The 13,853-nt window shown below is 40.3% G+C and overlaps 1 pseudogene; it reads right to left on the bottom strand.

Moving 5' to 3' along the window:
* LOC139718149 (uncharacterized) overlaps positions 1-13,547 on the bottom strand; it is a 156,231-nt pseudogene extending 142,684 nt beyond the window's left edge.
* Positions 13,548-13,853: the final 306 nt, after the last annotated feature.

Consider the following 13,853-nt stretch of genomic DNA (forward strand, 5'->3'; position numbering starts at 1 on the left):
TAACTCTGGGGATAGGCACATTATGTCATGGATTTTTTTATTCTCCTCAAAGCAATGAGATAACTGCTCAATATTCAGGCGAACAATATGATGTTTATTTGCAGAGCTCCCTGACACAGCATCATGCTTCAATGATTGCCAACACATTATATTGTACAGTGGCGATGAAATCAATAATTGAACATCACAATAATTCCAAGAGTTTGATGTGTTTATGAGGATGGAATATATTTTGGGCCAGTCGTTGTATGCGTGCTGCGAATGATGGACTAACGTTTCATGCGACGAATGTCATATTATACTCGTGGTAATAATATTCCCCAGCAAGCGTGCTGGAAGAAATAAAATGTTCTTGTTCCTTGGGAGGATCGTCATAATCTATATTCGTAATATAATCAATCCGGTGTAAAAGCGTGCATTGCTAAGGATTGGGGAAATGTAAGACGTCCGCCAGGAATCCATATAAAGAAGTGTCCTTAGGAAACGAAATAGAAGTGTATATTAGGTAGGTAGGTTGCCTGGAATAACTGCGATGTCCTCGCGACTATTTCCTTTGCTTACACCAGCTGTCAAGCGCGATACACTCCTGTCATTGAACTGATTTGTATATACAGGCCTATTATTATGTGTCATGCATTAAATACATTAAAAAAAATCATGGCTTGAAGACCAACTGGTATACCATTTGTAAATTTCAATTCCATACTTATACACTTATTACACTGACGGAGGAGGGAGAATGCGTGCACATGGGCCATACAGGTGTGAAGGTGTGTAGATACATCCATTATACGTGACATGATATGAACATGATTACGTGTGTATGTGTTTAGCATACAGATATCTCTTAGAGGTGTTTTGTCACGTCATCAGGCTGCCCTCGATGTTGACTGATCGCATTGCCCTGCTCATCTTCGCCGTAAACAGAGCCTTGAGAGCGCATCGTTCATCATCCCGCAGAGTATACCTCCGAGATCGTCGTTTTAGCCTCTGACATTATCGATCGTGACGGGAGGGGAGGCACCGGGTAAGGAGGGGGTGGGGCGATCTCGACATAATTTTCTGCTTCATTTTAGACGTAATTATGCACGTTGTGCTTCACAAAGTGTGCGCTTGTTATGTGATATTTGTTTGCTTGTGGGGGGGGGGGGGCGGGGTGGAGGGAGCATGCGAGTAGTGCTTTTTGTTGTTGCTGCTGTTGTGGTTTATCAAAGAAAGAGGAAAGAAACATACGAAACTTTTCTGCATTCCGTCGGTGTTGTTGGACGATCTACTTCCGCCTTCTTTGCTTTATCATTTTTTTTTTTGTAAAGTATGAATTGTTTCATTAATGCATATACGTACAGTGTATGTATTTATCATTCATGCCGGTCATACCGCGCGTTCTTTCTTTTCTTTTTTTTAGTCATAAATCAGTGTTATTTTCACTACTAGATTATAATGGAATAAACGCTTTTGTTATTAGATTTGATTTGTGTCTGGGAATCTTATTCAAAACGTTGTTGCGATATCGCTTCTTTTCTTCAAATCGACAAGTTGAAGTACACTTTAGAGTCGACAGTCGAAGACAAAAACATAACCTCTACAGAACGTTTTCCGCTGGCAGAAATGGATGATTTTTTTTTTTTGGCCAGCAAATCTAAGTTATTGAATCACATTGTGTAAAAAAACAGAAGTGCGTAACATGATCTCGAAAAATCTGACAACCTCAAGGTACAACTCATGTGCTGAAAAAACTGACTACCATCAGCAATGGTTTCCCCATGTTATTTTGCATCTACCCGAGGAGAAAAAAAAATAGTTAAATCAAGCTACAGTTGTATAATAAAAGCAAGTCCGATTCTCGAATTTTGTGTTTCACTGCAAGTAAAGCAACGGACCGGTTCCGTGTGAGATTCGTATCAAGGGAAGTTAAACATTAATCTGTTATGATATTATTACATATGGCCGTGCATGCTTTATTTCCCTTCACTTATTCAGAAAGTAAGCCTGTTTGGACGTGATCAATCGGTAAACAACCCCAACCTTCAAAAAGTCGTGATAATGTACAATTTATAGCGACATGAAAAAGATATATGCTGGCTGTAATAACCCCCATGTTGACGTTTGATGTGCAAAGAATTGTAATGCTTGAAAATTTAAAGTCTGAAGTGAAATTTCACATACATAGGGGCCTACATACATTTTATTGCGGGGGTGGGGTGAGTAGAAATGCATCAGTACAAGGATGAGTTACGGTGCGTGTATGGCATGTATGGAGGTACAGTTCTTTTGTTTTAGTTGTTGTTGTTTGTTTGTTTTTTCTTCAGAGGATTCTGTATGGATTTGTTGGTATATAAATCTTGTGTTTGTAAACGTGTATGTGTGTATATGTACACCATTGCAGTGTGTGTTGATGTTCACGTGTATAATGTAGTTGTATGTTTATGGAATATGTACATAATGTGTGCGCATTATGTATGTACAATGAGTCATGCAACGTTTTGGCGAAGAGAATATATTGTGTATGTCTTTGCAATCATGACTGTGTCCGAACAGGGAGGTGAGAGGAAACCGTCACCTCCCTGGTCCGAACAAACATTACTGTGTCTGAAATGAGGTGAAAGTAAACTTTAAACACATATCATTTTATATTATGTATTATGATAACATTTATAATTCTATACGATAGAACGAGGAATGTTCGAGTGCATTTCAATTTCGAGAATTTCGCGAGTGCCAAAAGATTCGCGAAAATTTCATGCCGCGAATATGAATATATCTTGCTTTCCAGTAAATTCCATCACCCATTTTTGCGGAGGAAAAAAACTTACAGGTGCGAGACCTAGAGAGTCGAGTAGATAGGAGTATAGGCAGGTCAGGGAACGAGTACATTCCTTCTGCATTATGTCGGCATTAATGCTAATCCAAACACCTTGCCACTGAACCAGTTAATAGCAGAGTGAGAGCCAGAAGTTCGCCGAGGTGCAAACCAAATAAGAGTGGCGCGACACACAGGTCACGCCTCTCTTGTTGTACAAGGAGATGGGACATTTGCAAGAGAGAGAAAGATAGGGAGATAGACAGATGGATATTTATACACTATATAGAACAGAAGTAGATGTACGGTGTATTATTGAGAGATACATAATAATAGGTATAGACGATAGCGAATAGACTTGCCAGCTATATACGAGATATATTATACTTATATATATGTATGTATATATATAAAGAAAAGAGCAAAAGAGTTAAGGGTTTGGGACGAACACCGATCTAGGGCTTTCAATAGCTCAGTCGGTAGAGCACCGGTCTAGTAATCCGGAGGTCTCGGGTTCGAATCCCGATGAAAACCCATTTTCTTTGCTCAAAGTTTTCGCTATATATATATATATATATATATATATATATATATATATATATGTGTGTGTGTGTGTGTGTGTGTGTGTGTGTGTGTGTATGTGTATATGTGTATGTATATACAATGTATATATATATGTGTGTGTAGATACATACACACTGGTATATTACAGATAGATAGACAGACAGACAGATATATAGAGGAGAGATAGAAGAAAACATATAGACAGGTAGATAAAAGAGAGAAAAAGAGAGAAGAGGAAGAGAGGGAGGGGGAGAGAAAGTAAAGGGAGGGGGAGACTAATAAGAAAGAAGTTTTCTTCGCGTCGAATTCTTTGACAAGATTCTTCCTATCTTCTCCGACAAGAGATTGTCGAAAAGCAATCAGCGGGAATTCTAACCTCTGATTGGAGGAGTAGCAAGAGTCCTTGCCAAAAGTAGAAAGTCTTGACGTCACCAGCAGGGAGCGGCATTCGATCAGCGATTTCAGAGTACAGCATAGAAATGCACGGCAGAGAGGGAGTCGGCCATTACCATAGAAACACCCACCAAGAAAAACCGACCATGCCCGACCGTGGACTTGATGTAGATATCCAAAGATGCTGCGCAATGCAGCGAAATACATCTTTTGCGATCGGGGGAAATTCCATAGCGGGGTGTATTAGGTTTTCTATGGGATGGGGAGGAGGAGCGCGATTGTATGGCAAGATAGCTATCACTTGAATTTCTTCCTTTCTCACAGCGCTTTCATTAATAGCTCTGTTGCCTAGCAACATAATAGTTCAGAGTATGGCTAGTATATGGTTGCAGAGGAGAAGACGTTCGAGGGGAACTGAATCGCGGGTGAAATAAAAATACATCAGAAAGTGGGCCGTATAAGGTGATAAGTCATCAATAAAGCACAAGCACGAATCGCACACACCGTATAGGACAGGTGTCAACATTTTGTCAAAATTGAGGAGGTCCAATTAAAGGTACACAGTCTAATCGGGCAAAAAAAAAATGTCACGCTGGTGTGAGTTGCATTGACTTGTATCACTGACATAACTACTTGGACGCCATTCTTTTTATACCTGTCATCTACCAGACTCTTTCATCAGCCCATGCAGCATCACTATTATTATTTCACGTAAAGTATTACACTTCATGACGAAATATAGATTTGTTTGCTTTTTACTCTCATAAAACAATTTGAAATTCCCTGTGACCCTGACCTACACCAGAAGTGTGAGAGTATATTCGGTTGCGATTCATTTTAAAAGCAGTTTTAAATCGTTTTACCCTCCTCTGGCGCATATCAGTAACTGTTTCTCAACCCAACCTCAGGCGCATGCGCGTAAAATGTCAAAACGCCAGTGAGCACAGGTAAACCTGCCGACTTCTGACTACGTTCACGCTACATTCGTTTCCCTTTAAGGGATTAATAATAGCAATGACAGAGAGACTCTTATAAAGCGCTCATTCTACCTAAACAGATACTCATGGCGCTGTAGAACAGAGTGTATCACGTATGATTGACAGTCCATCAGAATATATTTTCCCATTGCAAACATGATACAACCAAAACAGTCCTGCAGGATTTCCTGTGCAAGAAGAATTCAAAAGACGGCTACGTATAAAGCAATGAAGAGATACGGTTGGGTGCTATAGTTGCGCAATTTACCATGGCTTAGATGAAATGATATGTTTCACATAATTAGGTATCAACTTTCTGTTGTTGTATATGGAAAGGGGAAAAGCTAATAGACAGACAGACAAACAAACAAAAACAATGCGACTAAAGAAAAAGGTTTACCAAAGGTTCCCTTTGAATTTAGCTTCGGCTTGTAACGTTTAAACAATCAACACATTTACGAAATAATCAGAAATATATCCCAAACAGATGTCAGTGCTTTAACCGCTTTTGGTCTGTCTCGTTTTTTCCCCGAATGACCCAATTCAGGAAAGATGGACGATGCGTTGATTCTAAACATCTCCTGTTGACCAGCTGCGCTTATCGCGGGCTGTAACCACTTTAAAAAGTCGACATTCTCCCCCATGCACTGCAAATTGCTATCAAGAACAATGACCCCGTCGTCCTTATCATCTATTATCATACATCCACGCATTCCTTACATAAAAAACCTCACCGTATACGTCTGGAATTACTTTCCGTGTTCGCGATAACATCCGCTGAATGTCTTTTGTGGTGTGACAACATCCTTATAACGTTGTCATCATGCCATGTTCTTTATACCTTGACACTAAACGACATGGTCAGATTCTGGATACCAACGCATGATTTCTCTTAAATAATGCTTTACTTTAAGATAAAAAACAAAGTTTAAAAAATGAAAAGACGAGAAACAAAGAGAAATGGAAAGTGTAACGGAATAAAACATTTAATGTGGCTGAATAAGGATAGGAGGAAGAAGGAAAAAGTTAGAGAAAATGAACGAATAATGGACGTATGAGATAAAAACCCGAGCAAACTCAAGAGAGAAATTAAAGAAAAGAAAATGAAAATGGACAGGGGGGGGGGGGGAGGGGTTTAAAAGAATAAGTGAACTGTGAAGGACAAAAAAGAAAAGAAAAGAGGAATGGCACAGGGGTTACGAAATATAATGTCACCTTACCGAAAGTCAGTGAGAGCTAAGTAGGCCTACTACGTGATTCTTTACATACTTTACAGATGAACATAGTTCCGAAACGCCTCTGTAGTCCTCGTTGACTGACTACGGAACAGATTCTACTGGCTGCGGGAATGGCAGGCGATTCCCTTCTCTCCCACGCAGCGCATATGGACAACGAATTGACCCCACTCGTGGCAGATGAAATTGATAAGGTAGATTGGTGTTTTTGCTCTCAGCTCATCTTCAATCATTTTCACATGTGTTTCAACTTGGCATCGAGTCGCTATGCATTTTGGTTTCTACTGATATCGCCCTGTTCGTCTGGCTGGCCCAATCTCTAAAAACCATGGAGCTATAGCTCCATGTTCGAACACTGCACATTCAATCCTCTGCACGAGCTGCTCTGTATCAACCCCAGAAGGAAAACCCGAGAAATTACTTTTTGTTTTCCTTCAATACCATTCAAAATACAGGGATTTGAAAAAACAAAGGAGAAGATATGACATGGACGCATAAAGGACACAAAAAATAAAAAGAAAAGAAATAAAAGACACAAAGGCCAATAAGTTATTAACAAGAAAGAAAGAAAATGTTCATTTCCACAATATGGATCATTACCCTGTACTTCGAGGAGCTATATGAAGCGTCACTTCTCTGTAAGGTAGTTTTGTTTGTTTGTTTGTTTGTTTGTTGTTTTTTGCAAATGGTCTGGAGCCACTCTGTATTCTCCTCTGTACTCAATGGGTAAGGGGGGGGGGTTCGGCTGGTGAAAAGTTTCATGATAATGGCAAGCTACTTTCTGCTTTTTCACGGATTTTTTCTTTCTCCACGAAGTAAGCTACTATACGCTTGTTCGATTACGATCTATTTTCTCTCGCGCGAGAGTGTCCATTGGTGATGTTCTATAAATTCATTACAGTTTGATAAGTGAGTTGAAGTGCAAAGAGCAATTAGGAAATAAAGGTAAGTTGATATGATATTACTTAATTTTGATACACTGATCTGTTGTTTTGTATGGCATACTCTCTGTGATGTAAACTCTCATGGGTACACTTTAATGTCACTTCTCAGTAGAAAATCATGATAAAGCACATTGCGTGTGCTGCTGAGGGTGCGATGGGTATATGTGGGTGTTTGTGTTTATAAAGAATTGCGCAGCTAGCCCTACCAATCGAGGAGTCGGTATATGCATTAAATTACTTCATGAATTCATCTCCAATTTGCTCGACAGATTATTAAAAGTCGTGCACGTATTGGATATCATAACTGTTCATAGATTGTTGGCATCAGCCATGTCTGCGCGGCGATTCCCCAGACAGATTCCCCGAGCAACAAGTCCCATAGATGCAAAATGTTTATCAATTATTCCCGTGCCTCGACTTCTTGACTCGCAAACACGGCGTGAACTAGTTTATAAAAGAATCCACTCCATTTCTTAGCAATTAAAGGAAGGTAAAGGAACACACTTTTTAGAGAGAAAGAAGGAAGATGAAGGACAGGGAAAGATCTCCACTTTGGACCCCAAAAAAGGGGGAGAAAGAAAACTGCAGAGATAAGTAAATCTCAGAAAGCAAACATAGATCTTCATTCTCTGGGGTGGGGGTTCTTCTTCTTCTTCTTCTTCTTCTTCTTCTTCTTCTTCTTCTTCTTTTCTCTAGGGTATTCTGCCTCCTTCAGTACACGAAGATTATTGCTCGCAAAGAAAGTAGCTCTTGTTGGTTTTAAACTTCTGTTCCACATACATAAGACAGTAAGACGGTTAACGTTCATGATCAGAGCATTTCTTTCGAATGTGTAGTCACCTAGAATATTAACTTCGGTCTTTGCTGGACTTGTCCAATCTAAGATAAAAGAAAAACCTATTCAAATTATCTTTTCTGATTTCTCTTATGAAGATATATAGAAAATGGGCTCATAGATTAAAAAGAATTATTTTCATAATTGAAAAGATTGTCTTTTCCTTTTTTTTTCAAATTGCTAAAATCATAAGTTGCAATGTGCGGTTTGCAGTGTGTATTACTTTTTGTTTCATGGAAAATAGTATAATTGAATTAAATTGAATTGAAGATTGTGTACAATTTTGATGTGAAATGTATACTGTAATCGAAATCTGTGGAAATTGAGTGGATTAAAGGGACTTTTACACGTAGTAAAACGTGAGAGATTACATTTTGAGATGAGATCGCAGGTACGTAATACCATGCTCAGTTGGGCTCGACAGTGTGAAGTACTGTCAATGAGCCGAAAAGGAGTACGCTTCGCTGGAAAATCAGAATGATGAGATTTTTATTTCGAAACTCTAATGAAGCAGGAAATATGTTTCTCCCCCATTTTGCAGCTTTTAAAATATCATTTCCTCACACTACGACTAAAGCTAGTACGAATGGAGGGGGTCAACTTGTGCACTCTACAATCTCTAAAGGGCTTTTTACACTTGTGTTTCTTAACCCCGGACTTTCTCTGACCCAGGACTATCGTTAGTCCCGTACCAATTTTTTCAGCTTTTTACACTCGCCAATTAGTCCCGTACTATCTCTTGTCCGGGGCTAAGGAGAAAACTGACCTTTTTACACTCGTATTTCTTAGCCCCGGACTTTCCAAACCACATGGATATTCATAATTACGCTGTGTACTGTACACGTACACGCACGCACCGGCAGCACTTGATTACCTCGTTTCTGATTGGTCAGTGAGGTCGGACTTTGTCTCCGTCGCTTAGCCCAGGATTATTTTTTCGTTCTGTTTACACTCACTTGCTTGGCACCGCAATTGCGGTGCTAACCCCTGCTATTTTGCAGGGCCAGATAGTACCGTACTATCGGTGGGGCTAGCCCACTTTGGCAAAAACGAGTGTAAACAGAAAGTGGGCTAAGGATAATCCCGTACCAACGGTGGGGCTAAGGCCCCCCCTTAGCCCCACCGTTGGTCCGGGGCTAAGCAAAATTTCACAAGTGTAAAAAGCCCTTAAGGGTGCAACACGCGCATTAAGCAATGCTGATTACACAATATCAACAATCGGTATACCTTACCATCCAAAGTAAAACGATAACGCTGTCTGGACGGAGTGCATTAAATTCACCGATGAATGTGAAATTTTTCTCAGAGCGATTTAAGTCTAGGAATGCTATTGTTTGAATAGGCTGATGAAATTAACATCCCATACTTAGTGTTGTTCTTGCTGTTGTTTTTAAAAGGCATCAGCAGACGTGCTGGTTGGGTCTCGAACCCTAAATCCATCTTATTCATTGTCAAGTAGCCTACATTCCCCATCTAGACTGTGTCGTCTCCTTCGGTTGTTGTTGTTTTTTTTTTCTGGCCCTTTTTGGACAAACATCCAGACAGACAAACAGTCCAGATTTCTGTTTTTCGTTCGATTTTTCCGGTAAACAGTTCCGCTGTGACAGGTTTCAAATGTGCGCGAAGTTTATACCCCTGCTGCTCCATTATGCGTGAAAAAATTGAGTTACGAAGGAGACGGCGTATTCGTGACAGGAGTTAATACAGTTGGACAAGGGTTAAACCGCGTAGGTTGCTACCACCCGGTGTAGCGACAACTGCATCGATCCGGTTGCTACGTGCTAGGAACACCAATTCATGGCATCTATTTGGACGGAGAGTTTCATAATAATGCTATTAAATCATCTGGCGGTGTTATTTGCTTCGCATGCGTCAAAATGTACGAAGGATATATCCCGAGTCGGTGAACAAATCTTTCACGTACCAGTGCACTCCTATACCTATCATTTCCAGCAATTTCCTGAGGAGCTGTTCATTGGACAGTTGCATTGGACTCGTTTACGATTCGAATCGATTCAAATGTCAAGTAAGCATGTTTATAATTGATGGAAATCGCTCTAACTCGATTTCTTCAATCTTTTCTATGCCCGCTCGGTATGCAAAACGGAGAAGCAATCAAACTTGGACGTTAGACGCAATATAACCCTGGTTCTTTTTGATCGTTCCAAAATATGATTTTTTTTTCTTTTGCTCGGCCGTTCAATGAGGAAAAGGTTAGCCAAGGCAGTGATATTCAAGTTTTCTCTTTCCATATGCTACTCCCCGGAGTGGAATACTTACTGAGAAGAAGAAAGAAAGAAAGAAAGAAAGAAAGAAAGAAAGAAAGAAAGAAAGAAAGAAAGAAAGAAAAGTCTTATAATCTATACGAATGATGTGAATAGCCAAGAGCGCTTGCAACAGAGTGCAACTTTTGGGTAGACTGGTTACAAAATTGTAAAACATCACAACTAATGAATCAAAAGTGATCAATATCAGCTCTTTTTCCTTCACAGTTTCGCAAAGTTACGAATTGCGCTCCCTATCGTGGCTTGAGGTAACAAAAGAAAAAAAGAAAGAAAGAACTAACTCCACCGGAAACAACATCAACCATGCAGAGTATGTATCCCCATGTGTCCGCAAAAGGGGTGAGAATTGTTCCGAAAGCACGTACTTTGTCACTTCAATGATTGCATTTAAGGGATGGTTGGGAGAAAATTGCAATTTGTCGAGCAGAAGGTCCGTGAATCAATTCATGATGGTATAGTGCACTAACGCCTTCGGGTGGTTTTTTTTTTCACTCCTCTACGAATTGAACGAATTCAAACCTTCGTACAAATGCAATAAAATGAAGACCCATATTTGTTGTTTTTTTTTTTTTTGTTGGATAGAACTCTTTGAGCTAATTTCTGTGTGATACAATCTGTGATGGCAAGAATATTTGATGAGATGCATAATTACATAGAGGTTCTATAAAAACACGAGATATTAATGACTTGTAACTTACACGTGAATAGACTCTGATCTTGTTATGGAAAAGTACATTAAATCAAAACCGATGCATTGTACGTAGGAAACAAATCATGGCATTTTCTTTGAAAAAAACTAGGTCACTGACAATCAGTGCTACTTAATTGCGAAATACTGTCCATCACCTCAATCGTGCTATTCTGAATGCGTGATGGAAACATGATGAAATACAGGTTTTTTCCCTTCTTTTTCGGTTAAAGAAAAACGCGATCAAACAAAGCTTCCGTGAATCTCTCCAGAGTGGACGTGGTTTGATGATCAAAATTCACGAAATTGAGGTTAAAAAGGAAGTTCTGATGACAACAGAAGGGTCAGGTAGCTCGCGGCTTCATGAACGTCCAGCTAAGCTAATACGTGCATTGCGTGTTCATGTATTGGACTGTATTATGAGAAGGACGAGAAGCCAACATTTTATTGCTACCTAATCTGATGCTGATGTCGTGTAATACGGTAAAAACTCTGAAAACAAATCGCGTTATTTTCCCTGAGGTGAATGAATCCAACGTTGTCATTATGCACCCCACAATAGGTCTCCGTATCAACTGACATCGGCAGATTAGTTTTGCGACAAGCGATAAAAAGCAAGTCTTGGCAATTACGGGATCATGCATGATTGCGTCTTTTTAACAGCATAGAATTCACGTTACCTTTCCAGTGGTCGATGACCTGGCTCCTGATCAAAGTTTTGATAAGTCTTGGAAATTAAACGATTAAAGACAGACGTTTGAAAGGTGTTTGTCCACCCTCCATGTGCAACAGAAGCAGTGGACAAGAACAGTGTACTCCACGAAGCAATGTCAGCATTTCAAAGATTTTTTTTTTTCAATCTTCACATTCGATTGTCTATAACAACGCGCGGCCTTTAAGATTCGTTCCAAAGAGTGTATCAAGGCCTGAAGCTATTCTTCGAATAAAATCAAGTAATATGAAGTTTATCCGGATGTGATTTTATTTTCGTGCGGCTGACCTCGAGGGTTTTAATTTCTTATTCAAAGATACATTTTGCTGGTATATGAGTGCTTTGGTTCTTGGCTATTTAATCTACATTCACACAGACACGCACATATTGTGTGTACACAAGGAACAGGGAAGATAAAGCAATATTATTTACAATAGAGATAATAGAACCTGAATTTGTCTGACCTGTATGTGTGCCTCTGTGTTCACTTGCGTGTTTTTGGAACTATTCTTACATTACCATGATGAAGATATCACTTGCATCTTTTTGTTCGTGAGTGAATCAAAGGAAAATGTCACTTAATGATAAAAACTGACTCTGGCAAATAGAGTGATAGCTACCATAATGTAACACTTGAACTGACTCTGGCAAATAGAGTGATAGCTACCATAATGTAACACTTGAAATGTCAGCATATTCAGATATTGAAAAAAGAAAGAAAGAATGTTTTGGATTTTATTTGTTAAAAGTTTTACGAAACGATGATGCATCCGTTTCAACCATAACAGATTGCGTATTGATTATATGACGCTCTGACAATATTGCCTCACTCCCTTGTTCCTGGTTTGTACAGAAACGTCAAAATAATAATCATATTTTCATAAATAATTTGGCAACCATATGCCTCCCTTCAACCTCAAAAGAGATCTTAATCATACGTTCATACAACAGTTCAATGAATTGATGAGATGGTTACAGTTTCTTATTTTTTATTTGACCGCAAAAATAAAGTCAGGTGAATATTTGTGTTAAGGTCTTGGGCAACGATGACGTCACAACCCAACCAATTCGACATATATTTTTGATTAGTCTCTTCTTGACAACAGGTGAAATGTCAAAAACTTTCTCATTCTATGTCCAGTTTTAGTAAAACGTCTGCCATTCTGACTGTTATCACTCAATCCATCCACGTCAACTCTAACACATATCCTGACATTTCGACATATGAAGCGCTGTAACCATGCGGAAGTGAAGGAAAAAAAATGAAGCCATATCTGTGTTTGAAATCCCTTCCCTTCTCGCAGAAATTGGATTATTTTCCCATTGACGCAACAATAAATAAAACTAGAAGCACTGCATGCACGAATAGGTTTATTTGCCAATGCTTTTTATGTGGGCAAAACGGATATACCCTGTGGTTGGTACGAGTAGTTAAAAAATACTCAAAGGCTACACTTAGAAACTAAGAAGACAGACAGACAGACAGACAGACAGACAGTCAGACAGACAGACAGACAAACAAACAAACAAAAATTCATGTTCCTGCGCAAATAAGCTTGATATTGCTTGACTACGGGGGAGGGGAGGGGGTAATCTCGTCATGAGACATTACAATGACAAAACAGCAAAACGCAATTATGAGTGAACCTGACATGCTTCATACGTTATACCGAAAAAAAAGGTGAAATGATTTGAAAAGATTGTCAAACTCACCACAGGTGTCCAGAAGGAGGTGGCCAGAACGGGAGTGGCTTGCAGCTTGTTCTGGTGGTGGTGATGGCCCTTGCCTCGCCATAGCTTCTTGGGGTTGAGTTTCTGACTGGGCGAGCCCGGCAACTTCATCCGGTGCATTACTGAGGGAGAAGAAGGAGAGATTGGACTATCAGAGGAGGGGTGTCTCGAGTGGCCAGTGGGGTGGGAGTGGAAGGGGCTGTCGTCGAACACCACGGCAACGTCACCCCCGCCACCGTTGGGACTGTCATTAGAAGGGCTCGGGGTGCTACCCGTGGATCCACTGTTGCTGTTGCTGTGGTGGTGACCCCCAACACGCATGGTGGCTGCAAGTTTCTGGAGGTACGGAAACCTGCGCTTTGTCGTCGGAGACGGGCTGTAGCTATCGGGCGACTTCACGGAGCTCTCCGAATCGCTACTGGACTGCTTCACGAGGAGTGAAGTATCGAGAGAGCGCACTGCTCGCAATTTCTGTTTGGTCTTAGGAGACTGGATTTCAAGGTTTGAGGTCTGATTGAGGACTGGTTGGGAACTGGAACCATTTGCACAACGGACAGATTGAGGACCCCCTTTGTGTTTGGCCGTCCTGCTATTTTTCACCGACTCTGAGTTGGACGTAGTAGTCGCGGGTTCCAAGCTCCGAGTCGACCTCAGCTTCAGGTGTTCTCGAGGAAGGGTCGGGGCAGCGC

Source organism: Diadema antillarum, unplaced genomic scaffold (genome assembly GCF_040938485.1).
Source record: "Diadema antillarum isolate AM-2024a unplaced genomic scaffold, OU_Dant_1.0 scf00000090, whole genome shotgun sequence".
Classification (NCBI taxonomy): Eukaryota; Metazoa; Echinodermata; class Echinoidea; order Diadematoida; family Diadematidae; genus Diadema; species Diadema antillarum.